The 27,075-nt window shown below is 47.7% G+C and overlaps 1 protein-coding gene across 4 annotated transcripts in view; it reads left to right on the top strand.

Annotated features, from left to right (window-relative positions):
- The window catches only part of DPF3 (double PHD fingers 3), a 279,933-nt gene that overhangs the window by 86,067 nt on the left and 166,791 nt on the right, over positions 1–27,075 (top strand). The window lies entirely within an intron of this gene.

Here is a 27,075-nt window from a genome sequence, read left to right as displayed (position 1 = left end):
GTCTGTTGGTAAAACCAAACTCTGGAATGCGCATCAGGCAAGGCTTTTAAATGTTGCAAAATAGCAAGAAACTCAAACTGCTTAGGCGTAAAGAAGAATGCATGGGCTCATGTAAGTGAAAGTTCAGGAGTACCTCTGCTTCACCTGGGCCTGGATCTGGGGGCTCAGCAAGGTTCCCTGGATCCCGTCCACCTCCCCTTCCCCTCTTAATTCTGTTTTCCTCTACAGTGGCCTCCTTAACAGAGGGGCTGGCTTCATGGGGGTTTCACAGCAGCTTTAGATACTAAGAGAAAGAAAGGGCCTCTTTCTCACAGAAATTCTTAGTCTGACCCTAATTTGCCTGCTCTGGACCACATGTTCATTCACCTTTGAAGCAATCACAAAGGCCCAGGGAGGTGGTTTTGTCACTGGCCAGGGCCAGGTCACCAGCCTCTCTCTCAAGTTGAGGGATGGAATGGAGTGATTTTACTTAGCTGGTGGGGGTGAGGGGAAGCTGGTTCCTTGGAGGAAGAAAGAGGTCTTGTGACTGGAAGGAGGTGGAATGGCAGCTTGGCGGGCGGACAACCCAGCACAGCGTGGATGGGTTGATGCACAGGCGGGGCTCTTCCCGTGAGCAAGGCCCAGGACACAGAGCAGGACCAAAGCTGCCTACCCTTTCCGGCCTCTCCCCTGGTTTGAGTCGTGGTCACCCCAACCTCTGTCCAGTGCTCATCAGGTACGGAATGAGGACAGCACAGGGCTTAGTGGGCAGACCCTGTCCTGCTCTGCCTTCTACACATTCCCCAAATGCTTGGGTCTAAGGGAACCTGACACTCATCGCAGAACTGTGACTTTCATTGGTTTTGGAGTTTGGGGAGAGGACAGTAACACCAGAGGGTCGCCAAGGGCTCAGAGCGCTCTGTGGACTTCCACCTGATCCTGCTGTTGAAGGAGTTGTTGAGACTCATTTCCGTAGTGCCTGACTTGGGCTCAGAACTCAGCTCTCCTGATCCCCTGTCTTGGCCCAAGGCAGGAACTGAGGCCATTGGAAGAGCTATCCTTGAAACTTGGAGCCTCTGCCTTCCCACCCTGGGCAGACACTGCTAGAAGGAAAGAGGGCCCTTCCTCAGCAGCTGGCAGCCCCATGGTGTGGACCTAATGAGGACCCAGAGTTCTCCACTGGGATTTCGGTCCCAGAAAGTAAATCGGGCAGATGTCAGGTCTGCCCTTCATCATGTGGAAGCCTCAGTGCCAGAAATATCACCTCTCTTTGGATTGAGCAACAGTTTCCCCCTTGCCATGAAGGATAACTTTAACTGTTTCCTACCTTGGTTGTGTTTTTGTTTTTTGGTTTTTTTTTTGAAGGGGGGTGTTGTTGAAAAAAATGGCTACCAGAGGGCAGAATGTTAAAAAGAAGACAGGAAAAGGGTAATTGGAGCTCATAAAAGGACATATTTATAAAAGAACATGACGCTGTTAATAAACAAACTCTGCTTGTTAAAAATTATTGATGGCTTATTAAGAATTATTGATGGCAGGAGTTCCCGTCGTGGCGCAGTGGTTAATGAATCTGACTAGGAACCATGAGGTTGCGGGTTCGGTCCCTGCCCTTGCTCAGTGGGTTAACAGTCCGGCGTTGCCGTGAGCTGTGGTGTAGGTTGCAAACGCGGCTCGGATCCCGTGTTGCTGTGGCTCTGGCGTAGGCCGGTGGCTACAGCTCCGATTGGACCCCTAGCCTGGGAACCTCCATATGCCGTGGGAGCGGCCCAAGAAATAGCAACAACAACAACAACAAAAAAAAGACAAAAAAAAAAAAAAAAAGAATTATTGATGGCAGAAAGAACCAAGGCACCTGCGCACCCTATCTCGTGCTGTACAACCCAATGAAGTTGACATAGAAGGGTGTTATTTTCTTTTTAGTATCTTTTTTTTTTTGTCTTTTTAGGGCCACACCTGTGGCATGTGGAAGTTCCCAGGCTACGGGTCGAATTGGAGTTGTAACTGCCGCCACAGCCACAGCCACATTCACACCAGACTCAAGCCGAGTCTTCGACCTATGCCACAGCTCACACCAAAGCCGGATCCTTAACCCACTGAGCAAGGCCAGGGGTCGAACCCGTGTCCTCATGGATAGTAGTCCGGTCTATTACCACTGAGCTATGTTGGGAACTCCTTAATATCTATTTTTAGAGGTATAAAGGTGATTAAGAGAATTTTTAAGGTCTTGCAATTATTAGAAGAGTTGAGCCTAGAACCCAGATTTCTAAACAACTAGTCTAGTTTTTTTAAATCACCGTATCCTAAGTTATAAGCTCATGTGAAAATTTCTTTTTTACTTGACTAAATGCGATGAAAAAGAATGTTGACTGAGAATAAAGAAATTAGCTTTTTTTTTTTTTTTAAATCAGTTATCTGGTGGCCTAATCTGAGAATACTCCTTAAACTATCTTAGTAGAATTTTCTGGTCTGACTAGTTTCAACTTTCCAGCATGCCATTCATTAATTAATGGTTTTATTGATTCATCGATTCAATACATTATTGAATGAGTGAAATATTTACTATGCCAGGACATAACGATGAAAGAGACAATGATTCCTATTAGTCTACTGCTTACTAAACACCCCAAGGCTTAGTGACTTCCAACAGTAGCCAATTATTTTGCTTCCTATTCTGTACGTTAGCAGTTTGATCTGGGCTCAGCTGGATGGTTCTTCTGACCTTGCCTGGGCTCACTGATGTGTTTCTGGTCAGCTGCTCTATGGGTTGTGGGCTGGCTGGTCTGGAATAGCCTTGGCCAGGATGGCTTGTCGCTGCATCGCTGCTCAACGTCTACATTCACCCTCCAGCAGGCTAGCCTGTGCTTGTTCACATGCCAAGCAACTAGGCAGGGTTCCAGGAGAGCAGAGCGGAAGTGTGCAAGGCCTCTTTTTTTTTTTTTTTTTTTTCAGTCTTTTGTCTCTTTAGGGCCACACCCAAGGCACGTGGAGGTTCCCAGGCTAGGGGTCCAATCGGAGCTGTAGCCGCCGGCCTATGCCACAGCCACAGCAATGTGGGATCTGAGCCATGTCTGCGACCTACGCTACAGCTCACAGCAATGCCAGATCCTTAACCCACTGATCGAGGCCAGGGATGGAACCCAAAACCTCATGGTTTCTGGTCGGATACATTTCTGCTGCACCACATCGGGAACGCCTTGCAAGGCTTCTTAAGGCCCTAGCTTGGAACTACAAACTTAGCTTCTGCTGTATTCCACATTTTGGCCAAAGCAGTCAGTGAGTGTACCCTAGCAGACTCTAGCTGCAGGAAGGCCATTTTATTTAGTCTCCTGTCTGGGTGCTATGCTTAATCCTGTCCCCCACATGCCTTGCATCTCTTGTCACTTCTCCAAACCTCACCTTAACCCTGTTGGGAAGACCTACCTGTTCTCCTTTTTCTTTTTCTCTAATTCTGCTAACTATTCAGATCCCACCTTCATAAAACCTTCTGGGGGTAATTCCAGACTCAACTGATGTCTTAGTTCCTTTTATTGGCAAAAACCCTTTTTGTAGATTGCATTTACCATTCATGGGGTATTTGAGTTAGGGGCTAAAGATATCCTTGCACCAAAGAGCTCTAGAAAGATGGGAATAATAAGCCAAATCTGCCTCACAGAGTTGGTGTGAGGATTAAATGAATTAATATGCACATAATGCCTAGCACAGTATCCGAGACATAATAAGGGCATCATAAATCCAACATACCAGGAATTTTGTGTGACATTTAAACATGCAACAGTTGTAAGAGGCAAAATTTCCTGTTTCCTTTACAGATGAAGAAAGGGATGCTCAGGTCAGTTATATAATTTTTCTGAAGTCACACAGCTAATTAGCAGATCTGAGCTTTAAATCCTAAAACTTTTTAAACCTCACCTGCAATACTTTAGTGATAGAATCGAATGACTTAAGATGATGTAAGACAAAATCCTTGTTCCTTTGATCCTGCCTCAGTTTTGCCCAACTACAAAATGGGAAGGGGGACAAATTCATGATGGGAATTGCTGACTGCAACCTGTAGCCCAAATGGACCATGACATAGTTTAACACAGTGTGCAACTGTTTGTAAGAGAAAGACACGTAGGGGAATGGGCGGAATATAAGTTTGTGGAAGAGAAGTGGTCTCCGCGTTGGGCTGAGTGGCCCCTCTGCTTCCTGGGGCCTGTCAGGACCTGCGGGTATCTGCTGACAGTCAGGGAGTTCATGTCAAACTGGTTTAATGACTGGACCTGATAAGAGCAAAGTAACTGGCTGAAAGGACTAGTCGGCGGCTCATCAGTTGCCATTTACTAAGCAGTTATTGTGAGCCTGGTGTAGAGAGAAGGGCATATTTTATTCTTCATGCCTTATGATATAAGTGGAAAGTCAGTACATCCTTGTGTAGAAGCTCACACGGGCAGTAAGTAGTGGCGCCAGAGCTGGGTGTCCATAGCCTCTGCTCTTAAGTACCGTATACCTTACACTTTAATTGGATTTTTGTCTCAAAGTGGGACGTCCTTGGTATTCTTTTTATTATTTATTAGTTTAATTTATGTTAAAATTAAAGGATGGTTGAGGTACAATAGTGTATGTTTCAGGTGTACACCTTTAATATTCTTTTTCTTCTTCTTCCTTTTTTTTTTTTTTTTTTTTTTTTTTTTATGGCTGCACCCATGGCATATGGAAGTTCCCAGGCTGGGGGTCAAATGAGAGCTGCAGCTGCTGGCCTACACCACACAAACACAGGATCCAAGCCACACCTGCAATCCACAACGCAGCTTGTGGCCACGCCAGATCCCTAAGTGACTGAGCGAGGCCAGGGATTGAACCCACCTCCTCACAGAGCCAGCATCAGGTCCTTAACCTGCTGAGCCACAACAGGAACTCCAATTTTCAGTACTCTTGAGTTTAAGGTGGAACCTTCCTCCCCGCAGTCTCTCACCACTGCTGTAACAGCTATCCATCTCTGGCAGACAGAATAGGGGCCCCTCAAAGATACCTATACCCTAATCCCTGGAGCCTGTGAATACAGGGAAAGGGACTTTGCAGATGTGATTAAATCCAAGGACTCTGAGATGGGGAGATAATCCTGGATTATGTGGGTGGGCCCAGTGAAATCACAGGGATCCTTACAGAGGGAGGTTGGAGGGTCAGAGTCAGAGATAGTGATGTGACAATGGAAGCAGAAGTCGAAGTGATACAATGCAGGAGGGAGCCACAGATCAAGGAATGTGAGCAGCCTCTAGAAGGTGGAAAAGACAAGGGAAGCAGATTCTCCCCTACAGCCTCCCAAGGGAATGTAGCCTTGTCAACACCTCAGTTTTAAACCCTTTAATACACATTTCAGATTCTGATCTCCAGAACTGTCAGATATAAATCTGTGTTGTTTTAAGGCACCAAGTTTGTGGTCATTTGTTACTGCAGCCATGGAATACCAGTATACCACCTTTCCCCATGTCCTGTTGAATATTCCAAAATTCTAGCTTGCTAAGGTTTTCCTCCCTTGTGACCAAGTGCCCTTTATTTTTTAATCTTTTTAAAATTCTTTTGCTTTTTAAGGCTACACCTGCCGCATATCTAGGGGTCAGTTTGGAGCTGCAGCTGCTGGTCTGCACCACAGCCACAGCAACACTGGACCAAGCCACGCCTGCGACCTACATCACAGCTCATGGCAACGCTGGATCCTTAACCCACTGAGCAAGGCCAGGGATAGAACCTGCATCCTCATGGTTCCTAGTTGGGTTCATTACCACTGAACCACCATGGGAACTCTTCAAGTGCCCTTTAAGCAAGGAGGATAGGTGCCCTTAACCCACTAGTGGGGAGATCTGTGCTATGAGTTTGGTTCCTGCTGGTGTGATGGTTTTCACTGAATCACCCACACACTTGTGGTTGTGCTTCTGACCACTGACTTACTGGCTAGACAGCTGACTGGTGGTGGGAGTGCAATCTGAGCCAATCACCTTGAGCTATTTCATATTTTAATACATTCTGACACTGTTCATCCTTGTGGACAGAAAGGCCAGTGGGACAGAAGATACTGTCTGGGGGTGACCCCAGCTATCTTTTCTGCAGTGAGTGGAGGTGGGACCCCACATCATAGTAATAACAGTTAATATTTAGCAATCACTTTTCAATCACTTCCAGTGAGGTTATCGTATCTGCGCTCAGTGATCTTGTGAGGAGGGTCCTATTATCCCCATTTTACGGATGAGGAAAGTGAAGCTCAGAGATGTCACCAAGTCAGAAAGCCAATAAATGAGATCTGGGACTCAAAGTTGGCCTCCTAATGCCAGCACCCAGCCCTTCCCTGAAATGCCTTGCTGCCTCTCATGTGGCATGGCATGCATGACATAGGCACTCCTTACACGTTTGCTGGCTAAATGAATGAGTGGCTGTCACTGATAGGCCAGGGACAGCTTTGTGAAGCCTCATCCAGAGGTGGCATGGTAGACCGAGGGGCTGCCTGGAAACCCAGCTGGACAGCAAGGAATTTACTCCTGCAGGTGCAAAGGTGTAATACGAAGCTGGTTATTTCCTTTAGCATCTTGTACCTGGACTCTCAGGCAGGCCCAACGAAATTCTTGTTGAGTTCATTGGTGTCTTCTCCCCAGCAGAGCTCCAGGCACAGAGCAGGAGGTGGGGATGGTGATCTCTCAAGGTCTCCCTTTTCCTGGGGCTTCCCTCACCCCGTCTTTGGATGCTCCAAATGGCCCAGCTAGGGTTGGGAGTGTGGGCTTGTTAATTTCCTTTCTTCCTCCTTGAATATGGACGAGAGATGGGAGGAGAGAGTGATGATGGAGTTAAACTTGGTGTGAAGCTGCAGGGGGAGCCCATTTGGCCTTTGCCTGCCCAGAAATTACCCACATCCCTAATAGACTGGCAGCTTGTGTGGATGCTTCCTCCCTTTTGCTTTCTTTTATGTCTTGCTTTTGTGAGAGAGAAGATGATTTACCACTGAGGAGGCTCATGCCAGTTAATGAATAGAAGGCAGGTGACCCCCGATGCCTCTGCCCCTCCCGCCTTCCGCAGGAAGGTCTTGTCAGCCCTAGTGGTCTTCTTTGCCCAGCCAGGTAAGATGGGACGATGCTGCTTTGTTAAATTGCCCCATGACTGCTGTCTGACAGTGTCTGGTCCCTTCCTTTCCAAATCTCCCTCAAGTTATTACTTCATTTGCAGCACCGGTCAGAGCAGGGCAATTCTATTGACTTTCCTTCTTTCGTTCTCAGTTTCCCTGTATATTAATTGGGTCTAATCACGTTTGCCATTCTCCTGTCTTTAGAGGAGATTACATTTTGGGTGTTTAATGGGAAAGGTGGGAAGTGTTTTGGATTGGAGTGTGAGTATTCAAATTCCAGCAGTGTACAGATTTAAAACCTAGGTTTCTGTGTTTCAGTATTTTTTTTTTTTTAAAGAACATTTTTGGTTCTGGATGTTTTCCAGTCTATAAAATGCTGTGGGAGCCATTCACCTAGAGATGTCACATCAATGATTTAAGATTTAGAGGGACTGAAGGAGAGGAGATTCAGGACAGCACTGGAGATTTGGGCCCCATCTCACGCTGGGTCACTGGAAATGGCCTCTGCTAATTGGACCTTGTCCTGTCAGGACACATCATTCAGGGCCATGGCAATACCCGAGCCTGGTGGGGGTGGAACAGTCTGTAGGAGCAGGTGTCACTGCTGCGGGGTCCTGGGAGTGAGTGCTTTGTTACCCTAGGGAACATGCCAGCCAGCAGTCATGTGGACGGAGGTCAGGAGGCTGTGCTGAGCTGGGTTCTCCAGGAGCAGGGACTATTTTGGGCTGTGTGGTGGCAGAGCTTGTGTGTGTGTGTGTGTGTGTGTGTGTCCTCAAGAGTGTATGTCCTCCAAAAATCACTCTCAAGGCAAAAAATGTGTTTTATTTTTTTTTTATATCACCTTCCATAAAAGCAAAAAAAAAAAAAAAAAAAAGTCTTTAGTCCTCAAATTGTGCTAATGGGGAAGAGAAATTTTGGTTGCAGGGTGGAGGGTCTAGGTCCCACAGCAGGAAGCTTTCTTCCCTTTTCGTTGCCACCTAGTCCCTCTGCTCTCCTCTCCACGAGTTTCTGCGTGACCGTCCTGGGCCTGGGCCTGGAGTGTCCGAGTCTGTGAGTGAGCTTTGTGGAAATGGTGGCGTGTGCCCGAGGATGAGCACACGGCTCCCTGCTGACTTTGCAGGAAGGAGCCTGGGGACACATTCCAGTTGCCCGGCTGCTCAGCACTTCCTGGGGCCAAGCTGTGTCATGCCCCTTGGACGAATGACGCCAGGCAGCACGGAGCCCTCCACACCCTTCCGTAGCCCGGGCCCCACTCCACCTGATTCCCTTCTAGCCGGTGACTCTGAGCTGCCCGCCCAGACTGCAGTCCGTGGCCCTCCTGCAGAATGAAGGGCTGGGCCGTGAGGCTGCGTGGACCGGCGGGAAATGGAAGTCTGTGGACAAGGGCTGACCTGTATTCTCAGCCCAGCTCTGCCACTTAGTAGCTTCATGACTTGGGTTAAATCCCCGGTCCTCTTTGAGCTACCATTTTCTCATCTGTGAATTCTAGAGGAAATGTCTGCATGTGGCAGCTGAGTTCTGTACCTGCCACCCTGCTGTGGTCCAACAAATGGTACATGGTCACCAAAGCTGGGAGGTTGGCTCTGTTGGAGTTGCTGGCGCACCATCGGCAGGGTCCCCCAACAGCCCTCCCAGGCGGAGCGTGAGCCCAGCAAAGGAGACCCCTGGCCTGAACTTGATAATCTCTGTCTTCATCCTAGTCCCGGGCAGCCCGCTTGCTGCGGTCCTTGCAGAGTTGCCCTGGGTGCCCCTGTCCCCCCATTATTGTCCCAGTGGTTGGCAAAGAGCAGAGGCCGCCAGGAAAACCTTCCAGCCAGCAAGTCGATGTTTATTTATAGGTCTTAGAGGGAGACGGTCCTCAAGCTGTGAGGATGGACCTGGCGGAGGCAGCTGCAGTGAGCAGGGGCGGCGGGGAGGGGGCAGTGACTGGGGGGGGGGGACTGGAGGAGGTGCATACGGCAGATGAGATTTGTGTGTTGGACACTCAGGGTCCCAGCAGAAAGTGGCACATTCACCCAGAGTCAATGAGGAGTATTTAGTAAGATAGCTATTTATAAACGTATGGGTAGGGGGCATACAAAGGGGTGGTCAAGGGGAGAGGGGAAGGTCACTGGGATGGCGGAGGGTAGCAGTGTGGAAAGCTCTGCCTAACAGGAGTTGTGACCTTCAGTAGAAGATGCAGCCACCCCACAGTCACCCAGCGACGAGGCAGCTGGGGAAACGAATACTGCATCTCGCTCTCTTCCTTCTCTCTGATCTGCCATGGGCACCAGCTGCTGGCCCAGGCCACCAGAAGCAGAGGAGAGGGATACGTGGCTGACCATACAGGACTCCAGGTGGAGAGAGACCTGGAGGGGCCAATGGAAGAGTCTAGGGGAGGCAGAGAGAACGGGTGGTGATGGGGGACCTCTCCCAGCTTCTGTGTGGTCTTGGTGAGCATGTAATCTCTCTAGGCCTCAGTTTCCTCATCTATAAAATGGGAACAATAAAGACATTTTCTGTCTCATAGTGGGGTGCAATGAAATACTAAGTATTCAGCAAGGTTTCTGGTACACTGTAAAGGCTCCACAAATGAAGATTGAATGGTTTACATGAAAATTTCAGCCTAGCAGCCACCATGCATTGTGTAAAGCCTGGTGGGGTATCATATACCCAGTGCCTACAGGATGTTTATCAGGTCTCATCTATGCCAGGTACCCAGGCTTAGGCACTGGGAAGGCGGGAGCAAACGAAGCTTTCTCCCAAAGAGCTCAAGTACCTAGTGTGTGGGTGGGGGAAGACAGGTAGCAAGTACATATAAATAAAATAATTGTTGATAGTTGGCAAAGTGCTAAAAAGACCATAAACCAGAGTGATGGCTTAAGAATGGGCTCTGTGTTGGAGTTCCCATTGTGGTTCGGAGGGTTAAGGACCAGATATAGTGTCTGTGAGGATGTGGGTTCGATCCCTGGCCTCGATCAGTGGGTTAAGGATCCAATGTTGCCACAAGCTATGGTGTAAATCACAGATGTGGCTTGGATCCTATGTTGCTGTGGCTGTGGCATAGGCAGGCAACTGCAGCTCCTATTTGACCCCTAGCCCAGGAACTTCCATGTGCCACAGGTGCGGAAGTAAAAGGGAAAAAAAAGTAAGAAAAAAAAAAAAAAGAATGGGTGTTCAGGATCAGGCATTCAGGGAAGGCCTCTCTGAGGGAATGGTCTGAGCCTCTTGGGAGGAACAGGAGCAGTCAGCTCTGCAAAGATGAGGTGATGGTGCCTGTAGAGGGAGCTGCAGGTGCAAAGGCCCTGAGCCAGGAGGAGACTGGTGTTTCTGGAGCATACAGGCAGCATCTCCCTTTGGGTAAACAGGAGGACGGGCACCTATGAATGCACCATGACCATTAGCTGTTGGCTGTTCCTATCATCACTTTAAAAAAATGATTATTTTAGAAAAGTGTGGACTAAATAAGTGGGTAGATGCAATATAAAATGTTCTGATGGATCAACAAACATTTACTGCCAGGGCAACATGGGGTGGAGTGGTGAAGAGCCAGATTCTGAGATGACACGGCCACTCTTTAGGTGACCCTGGACTCATGACTTACACTGTCTGAGCCCCAGTGTCCTCACCTGTATGATGGGGGGTAGGAAGAGCAGCTCTGTCATGGGGCTGGTGTGCAGATGTAATGCATCACTGTTTCACTGGAATAGAGCCTGGCCCAGGAAGTGGCATCACTAAGGCTCAGGAGCAGGCGCAGTGCCAGCACAAGGGGACGTGAGCCAAGGACTGCCCTCAAGGAGCTCACAGTTGGGCTGGACATGTGTTTAAAGAGGTCTTGGCCACCCAAGGCAGTATGTGATAGTTACTGAATACATGGTCAGACCATTACTGGAGGGAGGCATCATTGGAGGGCTCAGGTGGGGATGGGAAGGTTCTGAGGAAGGACGTGAAGACAGATAAATACAAAATTATTATTATTATGTATTTTTTAGGGCTGTATTTGCAGCACATGTAGGTTCCCAGGCTAGGGGTCCAATTGGAGTTGTAGCTTCTGGCCTATACCACAGCCACAGCAACACCAGATCTGAGCCATGTCTGCGACCTACACCTCAACTCACAGCAACGCCAGATCCTTAACCCACTTAGTGAGGCCAGGGATCGAACCTGTGTCCTCATGGATGCTACTCATATTCTTTCCCACTGAGCCATGGTGGTAAATCCAATAAAAAACTATTTTGACTAGGACCTACACCATAGCCCACGGCAATGCCAGATCCTTAACCTACTGAGTGAGGCCAGGAATCGAACCCGCAACCTCACAGCTCCTAGTTGGATTCGTTTTCGCTGCAAGAAAAAAGTTTTTTTTTTTTAATTAAAAAAAAAATTGTTTTTGGCCATGCCCAAGGGATGTGGAAGTTCCCAGGTCAGTGATCGAACCTGTACCACAGCAGTGACCCAAACCACAGCGGTGACAACACTGAATTTTAACCACTAGGCAATCAGGGAACTCTAAAATAAAATGAACACTAAGCCGATCTGATGGCACCAGTCAGGTGAAGATAAGAACCGTCAAACCTGCTGCCCTAAAGCATTGCCTTTGCTCTTCCCATGCAGCCTTTGCCACAGTCTGCGCTCCCCAGGCTGGGCCTGGGCTTCCCTCTCATGGCTGTCAATACGGACAGCCCCTCAACCTCCTCAGGGTCAGCTCCTGTGAGGCCTTAAATCTGCTGGAGGTTGTTGAGACTCTTCTACCCTCAACTTCCTGCAGGCCTGAGAGTCAAGGAAAGGTCAGAGGTCAGAGGACAGGAGCTGGGGAGCTGGAAGGCCCGGGTAGAGGTGACGGGCAGTGTGGATGGAATTAACCAGAACCCTGTGTGTCTGGCAACTGGCAGATTCTTCTGGTAAGATAAGTGGAACCCTCTGCAAGGTAATTATTAGAGAGCATAAATTCCCCAGATAACCTGTCCTCAGAAGAGATATTGATGGCGGTGGGGCAGGCACGGGCTGGAGGCTGCTCCCTCTCCACAATATTGACTCCTGTCCCCCTCCCCCCCCTTCTTCCTTTGTTGCCTTTCGTCTAATTGACTGCCCTGTTCATCCCTCCTCCCCCATGGACCTCAGCCTCCCGCTCAGGTTGGCTCTTCTGGGCCTTTCTTTTTGCTTGCCTCTTAGCTCTCCTAATATTCTCAGAACAAAGCATGGCCCCATGCATCTCTGTGGCTCAGCAGGACTGGTGGACGAGGTGAGTCTAAGAAGAGAAGGGGGCTTTGAACTTTGCTTGGGTTCTCGTCCCCGGAGGGAGCATTTACTGAGGCAGGGTCAGGCTCTGTGAAGGGCTGGGATCGGACCTGGTCCTGGGGATGTAGGTCAGGTGCCTGGCACGAGCAGGCAGGGGGTACTTACCTGTCAGTACATCTCTGCTCTTATAGCACTTTCCAAAGCTTCCTCTTCTCTCCAGGGCTCCCTGGATTCTGAGATTCTCTAAATTTTTTTTTTTTTCTTTTTAGGGCCGCGGCATATGGAGGTTCCCAGACTGGGGGTCCAATCATCTAAATATTTATTTAACAAATGTAAGAAGAGGCAGAGGGCTTGGTGAGGGGCCACCAGAGAAGCAGGGCTGCTGGAGAAGACTCTCCTCTCTTGTCCTGAACAATTCAGTTCTGGCCCCAGACCTGCACCCAAACTCTTGACCACATTGGACCTGTCTTCCTTAGAAGCCCGTCCACTGCCATCACTGACTGGGTTCTGGGTGGGAGGATCTCACTGTTCTCTGACCCCAAACAGTTTGTCAATAGGGTGACCTGATTATTTACCAGCCCAGCAAAGGCACTTTTGAGAGGGAAAGCAGGAGTTATTCACAATTATACCAGGACTTTGATGTGAACGGGGACTGTTCCCCACAAACCACGTCCTACTTCTTAAAGTTCTTTGCCTGAAACAATGCTGCTCTATATAAGCCTCTCCAACTTACTGCCTTCCTGGTGGTGGCCGCTGTGACTTAGAGATTAGACCTGGAGTGCTGCCTGGCTGGCCTGCCTGGTCCTTTACTTTGACATATTCTGTCATTTGCAATATGGGCGGGTGATGTCTCTCCACCGGACAGAAAAGAGCTCAGGGCCTAGAGAGTTTGAGAGACTTACTACCCACAATGACTATGTTCCAACTTCGACCTGGATCCAAGGTCCAGCCTTGATTCCCACCTCAACCCCATCCCTCTGCTCCATGGGATGGAACGTCCCACCCAGACAGCCGAAGACTGTGATGCTTCTGTCAGCCTTATGCTGATTCTGATCGCTTTCTGCAGAAGAGAGAGCTGGATGACCGAGACAGGGAAGCACCGGAGGCAGAAGAAGTGTAAATGAGAGTTTCTGCTGTGCCTTGTTGTTTCTGGAGATTTTATTTGGCGGAGGTGGGGGGGGGGTAGTGGATTTTGACACCTCCTCTTTGACAGAGAGCACCCCAGGGAGGGGCACTGCTCTCAATTCCCCTGCTGCCTCAGCAGTAGGCTTTAACTCATCAGGCGGGAATGAGATCTGTGGGATTGTGTGAAGCATCATTTGGCCCATTGGCCAAGAGCATTTCCTAAATGAGAAAGGGTTTCAAGGGAGGCTAGAAAAAAATTTTCAGCGGTAAATTTTGCTTGCTGTGGTTAACAATAATTATTAAATAGGTAGGGTGAGCTAGTGCTTGTTTTCCTCATTTGTAACTGTATTTATGAGTTTTTATTAAGTTGTACCAAGCTGGGAATAATTGTAAAAACTATCTGCTTAAGCCATGTGGGCTCTTGGGCCTCCCATTCTATTTTCTTTCATTCCAGAGGTGGTCTTTTCATTATTCAAAGTTTATATGGAGTTGCCGTTGTGGCTCAGTGGTTCACGAACCTGACTAGCATTCATGAGGACATGGGTTTGATCCCTGGCCTCGCTCAGTGGGTTAAGGATCTGGTGTTGCTGTGAGCTGTGGTGTAGGTCACAGATGTGGCTTGGATCCTGCATTGCTGTGGCTATGGTGTAGGCCAGTGGCTACAGCTCCTATTAGACCCCTAGCCTGGGGACTTCCATATGCCACGGGTGTGTCCCTAAAAAGACAAAAAGACAAAAAACAAAAAAACAAAACAAACAAAAAAAACAGCTTATACTATAAACCAGGAGTCAGTAAACTTTTTCTGTAAAGATCAGAGAGGTAAATATTTTAGGTTTTGCAGGCCATGCAGTCTCCATTGGAACCCCTCATTTCTACCACAGTTGTGTGAAAGGGGCCATAGACAATATCTAAATGAATGAGTATAACTGTCTTCCAATAAAACTTTATTTATAGAAATTCATGGTGGGCCAGATTTGGCCCAGGGACTGTGGTTTGGAGACTCCTGCTGTAAACCATGGAGAAATCCATGAACTAGGAGCTTAGACGCTGAAAATCTAATCTCAGCCCTGCCCCTGAAGTGACTGGAGGAAGTCACTTCACCTCTCTTGTTCTTTATTTATTTATTGTGGCCTTGCCTACGGCATGTGGAAGTTCCTGGGCCAAGGACTGAACCTGTGCCATGGCAGCAACCTGAGCCACAGCAGTAATGATGCCAGATCCTTAACTGCTAGGCTACCAGGGAACTCTAGCCTTTCTGGTTATTCCTTGCACTACAGCAGAGACATCAGACTAGACAACCTCCAACACTCTGGGATTCTTAAATCTGACTCTAGTTTATGATAATCTGGCATTTTTCTTTTCCTCCCTCAGTAGATGTCCAGAACCACAGGGCCTCTCAGAATCCATCACCACTTATCCACCTTTGGGATGGATTTGGTTTCTAAATCAAGTAGTAGCATTTTGTATTTCTCTTATGGTATCTTATCAGGCAGCCCCGTAACCAACCTACTTCTTTCTTCCTCCCTCCCTCCCTCCTTCCTTCCTTTCTTGTGTTTTAGGGCTGTATCCACGGCATATGGAAGTTCCTAGGCTAGGGGTCGAATTGGAGCTGTAGCTGCCAGCCTACATCACAGGATCACAGCCACAGCAACACGGGATCCGAGCTGTGTCTGCAACCTACACCACAGCTCATGACAACGCCGGATCCTTAACCCACTGAGTGAGGCCAAGGATTGAACCCCCATTGTCATAGATGCTAGTTGGATTTGTTTCCACTGCACTACAATGGGAATGCCACAACCTACTCCTTAAGTTACTGAGAGGTGACTTTATGACAGGAAAGTTTTCCTCTGGACTGTTTGGCAGAAGAGAAATAGCTAAGATGACCCAGGAAATCAGTGATGCTCTTAGAGAAACCAGATGCCTCCCCAAAAAGATGTGTTGTTCAAGTCATTCTAGTTCTGGAGGCTCACCTCACTGTGAAGGGGCAGCGGTGTCCCTGTGTGAGGCTGATCGTATAGTGGCCAAGAGCAAGGTTCTGAACTGAAATTGCTTGGGTTTATATCGTCACAGTGCTGCTTAAAACCCTGGGCAAATCACTTAAAGTGCTCTGTGCCTTGATCTTCTACTCTGTGAAATGATCAGGTGGGGTTGCTGTGAGGACGAAATGAGATTATACACGTAAAGTGCTTAGAACAGTGCCTGTACACATAGTTAGTGCTCAATAAATGGAGGCCTTGCCACGATTTCTCTTTCTTTTGATCATTATAATCATGTCACTCTTCTAGAAATATGTTGCGCATGTCTTTTCCTCATTCGCTTTGGGGTTGGAGATGTGGGTTGAATGCTTTTCTCCCGTCCCTATATATTAAGTGACTCTTGATGAAGTGGAAAGACTGGGGGAAGAAGACCAGGAAAGGCATGGAAAGGGAAGGAGGAAGGAAAGAAGGAAGAAAGAAAGGAGACTTGGGAAAATAGATCCATGAAGAAAGGAGAATCAGGTTCTAAATCCAGCCGTGTTTCCTAATAGTTGTTGGGATGGGAAGAAAGCTGGACCTCCCTTAAGCAGGATGGAGGTTTTGGTATCCTTTGTCATTATCTTGGGATGTAGAGGTTATGAGAGCAGATTTAGGAATTTCTAGAATGCACTCATCTTTCACTCTTGGTTTTGGGTTTTCAGGATATTTCTCCCTTTTCCATCAGAGAACTTAAATTTGGGAGCACAACCAGCCTCTTAGATAGTCAGGCTTTGTTTTGTCCTTATTAAAAGGTTTACAAGTATGTGCCTCAGAAAACAGCAGGCCTAAGACTGTTTTCCCAGGGTGCTGCCAAGAGAAATTGGGGTGACTCTCAGCCTTGTGGCAGGTTAAATGAAATGTGGTGCTTCTTAGTTTGGCTTGATGTCCCTTAGAAGGACGGCCCAGAGATCATTTGGTCTGCAGGGCGTTTGCTTCTGCAGGCTGATTTTAACCAACTCTGACAGGAGGGCAGAGGCCCCCAAGCGAGGTCAGGACCACAAATCCCATCCCAGCAGGTGCATGATGGGGAGACAGCGCCCTCCAGATGACCTTCAAGTTTCCATTGATTTCCTGTCAAGCAGGGCTTCCCCACCCCCATGCTGCTCCTGCCCCTGCCCCTACCCGCGGGCTCGGGGCTCTGGAAGGGGGCATGGATCAGCTCTCTGAGAAAGAACATGCAGAGGAGGTTAATTCAGAGAGAAGCCCTTTCAGGGAACTGTAGTATGTTACTTTGGGGACCATCTTCTGGGAACTGCTAGTTTATGGTGCCAGTATCAGCCCTGGAATGTCCTTTTGGGGCATAGAGAGGAGTGGCTGATGTCACGAATGGCATCATTTATCCACTTGGTCCCACATCTCTCCAGGTTTGGGGGTGCGCAGATAGCATTGTGATGTCTTGCACAGGATCTGGGTATGAACTGGGTCCCTAACCCGCCGTCATGACTGTGTTAGGAGGATCAGTGAGAGGGTGGCTGTGTGATTCTCCTTGCCTGTGCTGGGGGCCTCTTCTTAGCACTGACCTCTTTGCTCTCCAGAAGACTGGGCTTTCATACCCTCCATTTGTTCAGGGTTACCTGCCAAGCATTTCCTATATGCCAAATCCTGTGTTCGGTGGGAGAACCAGTCGTAGAGAGCTAGAGACCTTGCTCTCTTGGAGTTCACAGTTTCGTCATGAAGAGAGGATCAGCAGACCAAGAGAAAACAGAGAGACTTTCTGATAGTGGTAAAGAGCATAAAAAAGTAAAACAGGGAGTTCCCTTCGTGGCTCAGTAGTTAACAAATCCGACTAGGAACCATGAGGTTGTGGGTTCGATCCCTGGCCTCGCTCAGTGGGTTAAGGATCTGGTGTTGCCGTGAGCTGTGGTGTAGGTTGCAGACGTAGCTTGGATCCCGCGTTGCTGTGGCTCTGGCGTAGGCCGGTGGCTACAGCTCCGATTCGACCCCTAGCCTGGGAACCTCCATATGCCTTGAGTGTGGCCCTAGAAATGGCAAAAAGACAATAAAATAAATTAAAATAAAATAGAATATGAGATAGTAAGGGCTAGAGCAGGAGTGGGGTAGGGTGGGTACCCTAGATTGGGTGGGTCAGAAAAGACTTCTTTGAAGAGAAGCCAGCCATGAGAAGATCTGGGAGAAATGTACACCAGGAAAAGGGGATGGCATGTGCAAAGGTCCTGAGGTGAAATGATTTTGGTTTATTAGAGGCACAGAAGGAAGTGCAGTGAGGGTGGAGTCCAGGAGGGAAGGGGGGCAGGAGACAAGAGGAAGTAGGAGAGGTGGGCATGGCCAGGTGGTCTGGGGGCCTGTAGCCACGGGAAGGAGTTCAGATTATATTCCAAGGTCAGTGAAAGCCACTGGGTGGATTTAAGAGGGAGAATGTCACGTCCTGATTTCCACTGTAGAAAGATCCCTTGGATTTCTGTGCTGAGAGTTGCCTCCAGAGGATCTGTTCTTTGTGGCTGTGTTTTAAATGCCAAACCAATATTCCCTTTACTGGGGAGGGCAGCATTGAGGCTCTTATATTCCAGCCACAAAGAGAATGTGTTTGTCTGAGAATGTGTTTGTCCAAGAATTGTCTCTAATCCATGCTTCTCCTGGTAATCCCACTCTGTGGACAGCATGCTGGTGCCCAGCTCGTAGCTGGGGTTTCAGGAAGGACTCGGTCTATGAACCGGGGAGACTAAAAATACTTGCTCAGTCGGTGACGTTTCCGTAATGGGTATGCATTTTCTTTCTAGGTATGCCTCACCCTAGATAAAGAAGTCTTTTTTTTTTTTTTTTTTTTTTTTTTTTGCTTTTGAAAGTTGCTTGCATTCTACACATTCTTTAGCCTCTAGAGGAGAGATTTATTTTGTCACGTCTGGATGCCATTTGAAAGGCAAACCTTGGATACAAGAAAAGCAACAGTGTTCTTCCGGCCCAGAGCATCCCTGTTTTCTGACCTCCCCCTTCCCCCCCCCCCCGCCCCAGTCTCCCATTATTTACTGGAAGGAATCACACTGCTTTCCTCCTGCCTCCAGTCCCCTGTCCTTGGCAGCCCCTTGACTTCAACCCCGAGTTGTGTATGTCATCAGAACACCCAGTGGCAGCTCAGAAATCATGGCTAGGTTCAATATAAATTCCGTCTTGCTTAGGCAGCTTTGCATAATAAGTCCCTGAAAAGTCTTCACCAGAGTAGATGCTGGAAAAGGGATTTATTGGGTCTAGCGGGCCTGAACGTCAGACCAAGTGGTGTTTCAAGTCATGATGGGAGTTTTAACATTCAGATGCTTCATCTGCCCTGGCTTTTGCAAGGTGATACCCTTGTCCCCAAGGTGCCTTTCCTGTGATGTTAGGAATGTCAGGGACACCTCCAAAGTGACCACTCTAAGGATGTCAGGATCTCCGTACAGTTGCCTTCATTAGGCCTCATGGATATTTTGTGAGAAACGAGCACCTCTATGGGACTAGTTTGCGGCAGGTAAGCGCTGCCAGGTTAATCCATGCCAGGTTTCCTGCAGGAAGAAAACGACCTGAGTTAAAGTCAGTTAACCGGGTTGTCCTGTTTGGCTATTAAAACATGGCCAGGAGTTCCCGTCGTGGCGCAGTGGTTAACGAACCCGACTAGAAACCATGAGGTTGCGGGTTCGATCCCTGGCCTTGCTCAGTGGGTTAACGATCCGGCGTTGCTGTGAGCTGTGGTGTAGGTTGCAGACATGGCTTGGATCCCGCGTTGCTGTGGCTCTGGCGTAGGCCGGTGGCTACAGCTCCGATTTGACCCCTAGCCTGGGAACCTCCATATGCCGCGGGAGCGGCCCAAGAAAATGGCAAAAAGACAAAAACAAACAAACAAACAAACAAACAAAAACATGGCCAAAGAGTACCACAGGGCTCTCTTTTTCTTGCCTTGGCTTGGGGGGGTTTTGGAGAGCTAACCTTCAACCACCGAGTCTCATAGTTCACAGAATCACTGGGGGATCTGTCAAAAGTTCAGATTTCCAAGTTCCTGCTGTGGTGCAACGGGATTGGCAGCCTCTTGGGAACGCTGGGACACAGGTTTGATCCCCGGCCCGGCACAGTGGATTAAGGACCTGGTGTTGCCGCAGGTGCAGGATACGTTGCAGCTGCAGCTCGGATTTGATCCCTGGCTCGGGAACTCCATATGCTCCGTAGGAGCAAGTCTTTCTGGGGTGGTTTGATGATAACACAGCACAGTATTCAACGAGCTTCTTAGGAAGTTGAGAGACGAGGACTATTAGTTCTGCATCTTAGTATGAATACTGTAGATGGAGAAATGCAATCTCAAGAGCTGAAGTGACCCTTTTTAAGAAGATGGAGAGAATTCAGTAGGATTTGAACTTACGGGATATCTGCTTTCAGAGGCCTAATCCTGTGCTTTGGAGAAGGCACATAACTTCAGGCTCACCTTATTTGCATCTGGAGGAAGAGGGTCCCCAGCATCTCTCAACCGTGAAGCTTCCAGGAGTTTACTAAGGGTGGTGTGACATTTCAATCAAGCAATCTGTATTTGTCACAGGCGTCTACATTCTCAGCCCTGTGCTTGGTGGGGTAGTGCTAAGTATATAACTCCTTGTCTTCAAGATGCTTATGATCTGGTTGGGAGGGGAGAGATGAAGAGGGTGGCGGAGAGCGGCCGAACATGAGTGAGATGATTAGGGAGCTCAGAGAGGCAGAGAGCAATGGCAATGGGCAAGAATAACAGGGAAAGCTTCCTGGAAGAAGCAGGACTTGGGGCAGCCTTTAAATAGGGTAAGATCAGCCAGGCCAAGGACAGGAGGCAAGAATTCTGGGAAGGAGGGAGGGCCTGAATAAATGTTTTGTTGGGGTGCAGGGTAGGGTTTTCTGCTTTATATATACAGGAAGGTCAGATGAGGATTCATTCATTCATTCATTCATTCATCATTCAACCCAACACAGCAAGTGCTGGGCTGGCCTTGGGAATAGAGCAGCAAACAAGCCAGATGTGGTCTCTGCATTTGGGGTGGGCTTTGGCTGCACTCTGCTCTCCTTGATGCCTGAGGTTTGGCCTCATCACCCTGCTGCCAAATGTCTCGGGGCAGAGATTTGGGCAGGCACCTGACAGCCTCCACGACACTGTAACAGTGGGTGTTGTGTGTATCACATGAAGGGCATCGACCTGCTTAGGCAGAGCGTCATGTCACAAAGCGGCAGAAAAATATTGCTCTTTGGGAGAAGGAGGAAGGAATCACTATTGATTATAGGCATTTACCTCTGTGAGTCTGAGGTTCTATCTCATTTAATTATCTCAGGCCTGAAGTAGGAGTTATGTATCCATCTTGCTGGAAGGAGAATTTTGGCTCCAGGAGGGTAAGTAACTTGCCCCAGGGTTGTGTAGCCAATAAGCAGTAGAGCTGGACTCTATTTCTTTTTTGCTTCTGAGGGATGCTCCTGTGGCATATGGAAGTTCCCTGGAGCTGCAGCTGCTGGCTACGCCACAGCCACAGCAACACAGGATCTGAGCTATGTCTCAAACCTACACCACAGCTCACAGCTACACCAGATCCTTAACTCACTGAGCGAGGCCAGAGATCGAATTCACATCCTCATGGATCCCAGTTGGATTGTTACTGCCGAGCCATGACGGGAACTCCGAGCTGGACTCTGCTGAGCTTGATTCCAAGGCTCTCCAAGAGCCTTGACAGCTAAGTAGAGGACTTTGGGCTCCATGTGTGCCATCTTGGCTTCTGTGATGAGGAATACAAGACTGAAAACTGGGCTCAAGGGAGATTTCTTTTTGTCAGCTGCCTAAGAGAAGAGTAATGGGGATTGCAGTCAGGAGGCTGCTGCAATTATCAGGGGCTGGGTGCTGAGGACTAAATGAGAGTGCCTGCAAACATTCTCTCTATTTTTCTTTTTAAGTTGCTAATAGACAGTCATGTAATTTAAATCACCATCCTATATGTACAGCAAACTCAGAGACCATGCCAATGCAGGCAGCATGTGATTTACGGCTCTGATTTAACACCTGCCATAAGTGAGTGATATATGGGTGGTTAAAAGCAATTCAACCAAGAGTTATTGGGCACCTACTGTGTGCTGGGCTCTGTGCTAGATGCTGGAAGTGAATCAGTAAACAGGCCAGGTATGCAAGGCCATGAGGTTATACTTTATACTGCTCCAGGGAGTATGGTGAACATCAAAGTTTATATGAATGGTGCCCCCTGGTGAGGTTTAGTGCCACATCTGAGTGGCTGAGTGCAGTGGCCCAGTGGAGGTGGTCCCTGCCATCATGGAGTTTATAGTCTAGCAGGGAAGACAAATATTAAACATTGAATTGAGTTGAAATTGACATCATTACTAGTATTATTGTTGTCTTTGTTGGAAGAGGACAGAAGGAGGCAGGAAAGGATTGAATCTCTCTTACCCATCCTCTATAGCCCTTCCTCTTTCATATAAGAAACGCTGTCATAGCTGGGCCTGCTGTAACAAAATAACCCTAGTCAGGGAGGCTTAAACATTTCATTTCTCACCATTCTGGAGGCTGGGAAGTCCGAGATCAGAGTTACAGCATGGTCTGGGTGAGGTTTGGGGACGGTCCTCTGCTTAGGTTGCAGATAATTGCCTTCTTATGGTGAACTCACATGAAGTGGGGCAGGGGGGAGAGGGAGGGAGAAAGAGAGATGGGGGAGAGGAGGAGAAAGGGAGGGAGAAAGAGAGAGGAAGTGAGTGACTTTTTTCTTTTTTTTTTTTTTTTTTTTTTGTGTTTTGTCTTTTTTTTGTTGTTGTAGTTGTTGTTGCTATTTCTTGGGCTGCTCCCGCGGCATATGGAGGTTCCCAGGCTAGGGGTTGAATCGGAGCCATAGCCACCGGCCTACGCCAGAGCCACAGCAACGCGGGTTCCGAGCCGCGTCTGCAACCTACACCACAGCTCACGGCAACGCCGGATCGTTAACCCACTAAGCAAGGCCAGGGACCGAACCCACGACCTCATGGTTCCTAGTCGGATTTGTTAACCACTGCGCCACGACGGGAACTCTGACTTTTTTCTTCTTATAAGGGCAATAATCCATCACAGAGGCTCTGCCTTCATGACCTATGTATCGCCAAAGGCCCCATCTCCCAATGCCATCCATTGTGGGGTTAGGGCTTCAATAAATGAATTCTTGGGGTGCGGGACACAATTCAGTCCACAGCAAACACTAAACTTGCTTTTCTTTCAAGGCCAGCTTTAGGAACAGTGTAACTGTGAGGGAAATGAAAAGGTTCCCCCCACTTACCAAATATCGCTTCCTTCTAGCTAGTTATTACAGAACGTGACACAAATGGGAGACGGCTTTCTGTGCCACAGTCAGAGTTAAACATGTTTCAATGCAAACAGGGGGACGTTAGCATATTGCTGTAGATGCGTTGTAATGTGTGTGTGCAGGCGGTTGTGGAAGTGTGGGCAGTGGAGTGAGGCAGCAGGAAAGCCAGGAACCTGCAGACAAGAGGGGCCAGAAATGCTGCCACCGGCCTGGGCCCTTCTTTATCTCTCCTTATCTCTGTTTATGTGCACAACTTGCCGTGAGGGGCCAAGGTCCTGTTTTTACAGCCAAAAGGGACCTACGGCCACGCAGTGGGAAAGGATAGAATGGGACATCTCGCCGAGACTTGAAAGAGTTCAGTGCCAGCTGGGATGAAGGCAAGGGCAGGGTCAAGGAGAGACAGCCCCCCAACCCCCCAACTCCAACCCCAGAAGAGTGGAGACTCTGGGGAGGGAGCAGGCTCTGGCAGGGCGTGAGGACTTTGCTTCTGGATACATGTTTGAGCAAGGGCAGGACACTTGTCCTCCGGTCAGATCACAGGACCAGAGGGACAGAGAAGAGGGAGGGGCCCCACGTGTCCAGGTAGGAGGGTTGGTGCCAGGAGTCGGTTTAAGAGAGTGGACATGGCGTCTAAGAGGCCAGGTGGGAGGTGAAATGTGGAAGGGGGAGCAGGGGGTCTTAGAGAGGGTATGGTTGACTCTGAAAATCACATTTAGAGTCTCCTTGGCAGTCCTTTTGGAGCAGGCTTATTTTTTCCATTCTGAATCCTCTGGTGCCGGGAATCCATTTCTCCACAGATAAGCTCAAGGAGGGTCACTGGAAAGCTCCCAGAGCTAGGATGGCTCTCTCACTCCAGAAGGGATCACTAAGGCTCCCGCAAAACCCCTCCCAAAGGCCCCAGAACTCAGCAGCCAGCACTGCTCCAAGCAGCAGGCCATGGGGGCCCTGCTCTGGCAGAGAGCCTAGCAATTTGTTCCCCCTGCCTTTCCTGCTTCTGATTGCAGCCTTGAGTAGCCTGAAGTCAGTTGTTGATGAGAACATCATTCTACCCTGCCTGTGCCAGCTTCTTGGAGCCCAAGACATCTATCATCCTGTGGCAAATCCAGCCCCCTTGTTTCGGTGCAGACAGGTGATGGCTAAGGCTGGGCCGTGCCTGACCCAGCCTGGGGCGCAATGGTCACCACTGCACAAAATGAATCATTTGCTGCCAGCCTTTCCCTGCTCCCTTTGCCCCTTGCAACTTTAATGGAGATGTCACCCCTGGGATCCTATCATTGGGGGATTTTTTTTTTTTTTTTTAAGAAACACCCTATTAGATGGGGGTGGGTGGGAGAGATAAATGAGGAGTTTGGCATTAACATATATGAATTACTATGTATAAATAATATAGATAAACAACAAGGACCTATTGAATAGCACAGGGAACTGTACTCAATATCTTGTAATAACCTCTAAACAAAAAAGAATCTGAGAGAGGATATATGTATATATATCTGAATCACTTTGACGTACACTTGAAACTAACACAACACTGTAAATTAACTCTCCTTCAATTAAAAAAAAAAAAGTATTGAAAAGGACACTTGTCCCCTCTCCTGTTTAAATTGCTTTCCATGGGTTAGGGAGACCTGGCCATTGATTTTTCTTCCAGAGGACAGAACAAGCCCTGTGAAGATTTTGGCTAATTAACTTTTAGAGAAGTGCTCCTTGAATTTATCAAAGAGGGTAAAGTCTCTTTTTTCCTCTCAAATCTTAAAAAAAAGGCTTTAAACTTTTGTTTCCAAATCTCTGCCAACGCCTGGTCTGTTTAAAAGTGACTTCCCTGGAGACGATGGCAGAGAGGGTGATGGCTGTCACATTTTTGTAGCTTCAGTCTTTAATACAGTTGTTCCAGTCCTCCGAAAATCTCTCCTGTTTACGTAAGAGAGGTGTCATTCACACAAAGATTACATTTAAAAATACACATTTTCCCCAGGATGCCCGTTGCCAATAACATTGCATGTCATGGGAGTGGAAAGTATTTAAGATGAAATTAATTTTCACCCCGTGAACCACTTTGTTTGACTTTTTCGTTCCATTTGGTGTGGGGCATGGACTTGGCCAAACTCACTTCTCATTTTTAGCAAGTTTACTTTCTTGTGTCTCTTTTTGGGATTGAAGCTGTTGGAAGCGAGTTCTGGGCGAATTGGGAAAAGCCTAATTTGAGATCCTACTGTAGATTTCTTTGTATTGACTTCCAGACGTTTGTTTTGAAAATGGAAAGTCTCTTCTCCAGTCAATGAATTTTAGTGTACAGTTTTCTCTCCCCCTCCCTCCCTCCTTCCCCTCCCCTTCCTTCCTGTTTCTTCTCTCTCAGCAGAATTTCTGGAGTTGGAATAGTTAACATCTTTTTGGGCAGTCTGTCAAAAGATCGTGGGAAACCAGATAACGGTTTCTCACATCGGGCACCTCTCTGTCATGTGTTCTTGTCAGTTCTCATCCATGTGATGTGGCTGGTCCTCTGTTTCATGGAGGGAAGCTGGAGCCTCCAGGACACGCGGGACAGGCTGTGTGTCATCTCGCTTGGGCTGAACTGCTCGCAAAAGTTCTGTCAGATTGCGCTGCACCGCCTTAGCAGAAGGAGGCATTTAAGCTGGTGGGACACAGATGCAAACGCTTTGCTGGAAATGGTTCTTTATTTTTGATCAATCTCATGATCCTTGTTACTAACTTTGATTACATCAGCGTATGTGCAGTTCCGTTTTATAGCATTTTGATGGGATTTCATCCCCCCTCCCCAATTCATTTCCAGCTGTGTGACTATTATAATTTGATTACAGTTAGGTTTTGCAACCGCTAGACATTTTCTGAGCTGCTGTGCCTTCCCTGTGAGAGGGAAGATACCCAGAGGTATAAAAGGAGCAAAGGGCTGTTTTAGGAGGCATTTCTACCAGCCGTTTCCAAAAGATGCCTCAGAAGCGTCAATGATTGTATCCTCCCAGAATAAGAAATTTCCTTGAAACTTTTTGGTAGAATCTGACCCAATGATTTTTTAAAAAGAGGAAGAAGGCAAATACTGTATGATATCACCTTGTATGTGAAATCTAAAAAATTCAACGAACTAGTGAATATAACAAAAAAAGAAGCAGACTCACAGATATAGAGAATAAACAAGTGGTTACCAGTGGGGAGAGGAGAGGAGGGAGGTGGCAGTGTAGGGGTAGGGAATTAAGAGGTACAAACGATTACGTATAAAATAAGCTGCCAGGATATATTGCACAACACAGGGAATATAGCCAATATTTTAGGATAACGATAAATGGAATATAACCTTTAAAAATTGTGAATCACTATATTGTACCCCTGTAATCTTATAAAATACTGCACATCAGCTCTACTTTAAAAAAAAATTTTAAAAAGAACAGATGAATTCATTTAATTCGTATCTTTCTTTACTCCTCTATCTATTTTGGATAAGAAATATCTTATTTAAACTTAGACCTCCTCCCACCCCTACCCCCCATTTTAGTTTCCTCGAATCTACATAGACCAAAACAGAGGGACATTCATAATGCCCCTTCACAATGAGCTACTGGAGTCTCCCCTTTGGCCGGGCAATCCCTGTGGCTTTCGGCCTCCCCCACCCCGCACCCAGGAAGCTCCAATTTGCTTGGCAAACATTTGTTTTTTACATTTGTACTACGTTGGGCCATTTATTAACCTCCATCACGTGCCTCTCTTCTGTTTGTTAGATATCTGGTCTCATCGACTATGTTTGTGCTTTACATTATATCAATGCTATGTTTCTAATCTTTGAAAAGGACATTATCTTAAAACTAGTAGCATCACCACATATCCAAGAATGCCAGAGATTTAGGAACATAAAATTTACTGTGCTTAATCAGATTACCACTCCAGCACACCAGAAAGGTCTCTCTATTTGTGTATTAAACTTTGGGAATTGAATTATTTTGAGTTCAAAATTCAACTATTATTATTTTAAATGATGCTTCTGTTTGTTTTCCAACAGCAAGTTATTTTTCTTTACGTGTGTGGTTTTAAAACCACATGCCTGCTTCACCTCCTTCTCCCTATAAGGGCTCTGCTTTTACAGAATGTTTCCTCTGAACTTCTGGTCTTTTATAGGGAGCACTTCTCTTCTATTGTAATGGAAATCTTGGTATCTATGTTGGTGGTTTGGGTTCTTTCCAGACTCTTTGCTGGTTACCAGACTCTTTGCTGGTCACTCTTTGCTCGTGACTAATGGGGGGATGATAACTGTTGAGGGGGCTCTAGAAGCCTGATGTCACAGTAGATCCAGGCAGAAGGTTGTTCCAGAACTACCTCCACTCTAGAGCAAGACCTCATGTTTCCTAGAACAGGGTCATGTCACTACTTTTTT

Source organism: Sus scrofa, chromosome 7, assembly GCF_000003025.6.
Source record: "Sus scrofa isolate TJ Tabasco breed Duroc chromosome 7, Sscrofa11.1, whole genome shotgun sequence".
Lineage (NCBI taxonomy): Eukaryota > Metazoa > Chordata > Mammalia > Artiodactyla > Suidae > Sus > Sus scrofa.
This window is presented reverse-complemented; position numbering and strand designations above follow the sequence as displayed.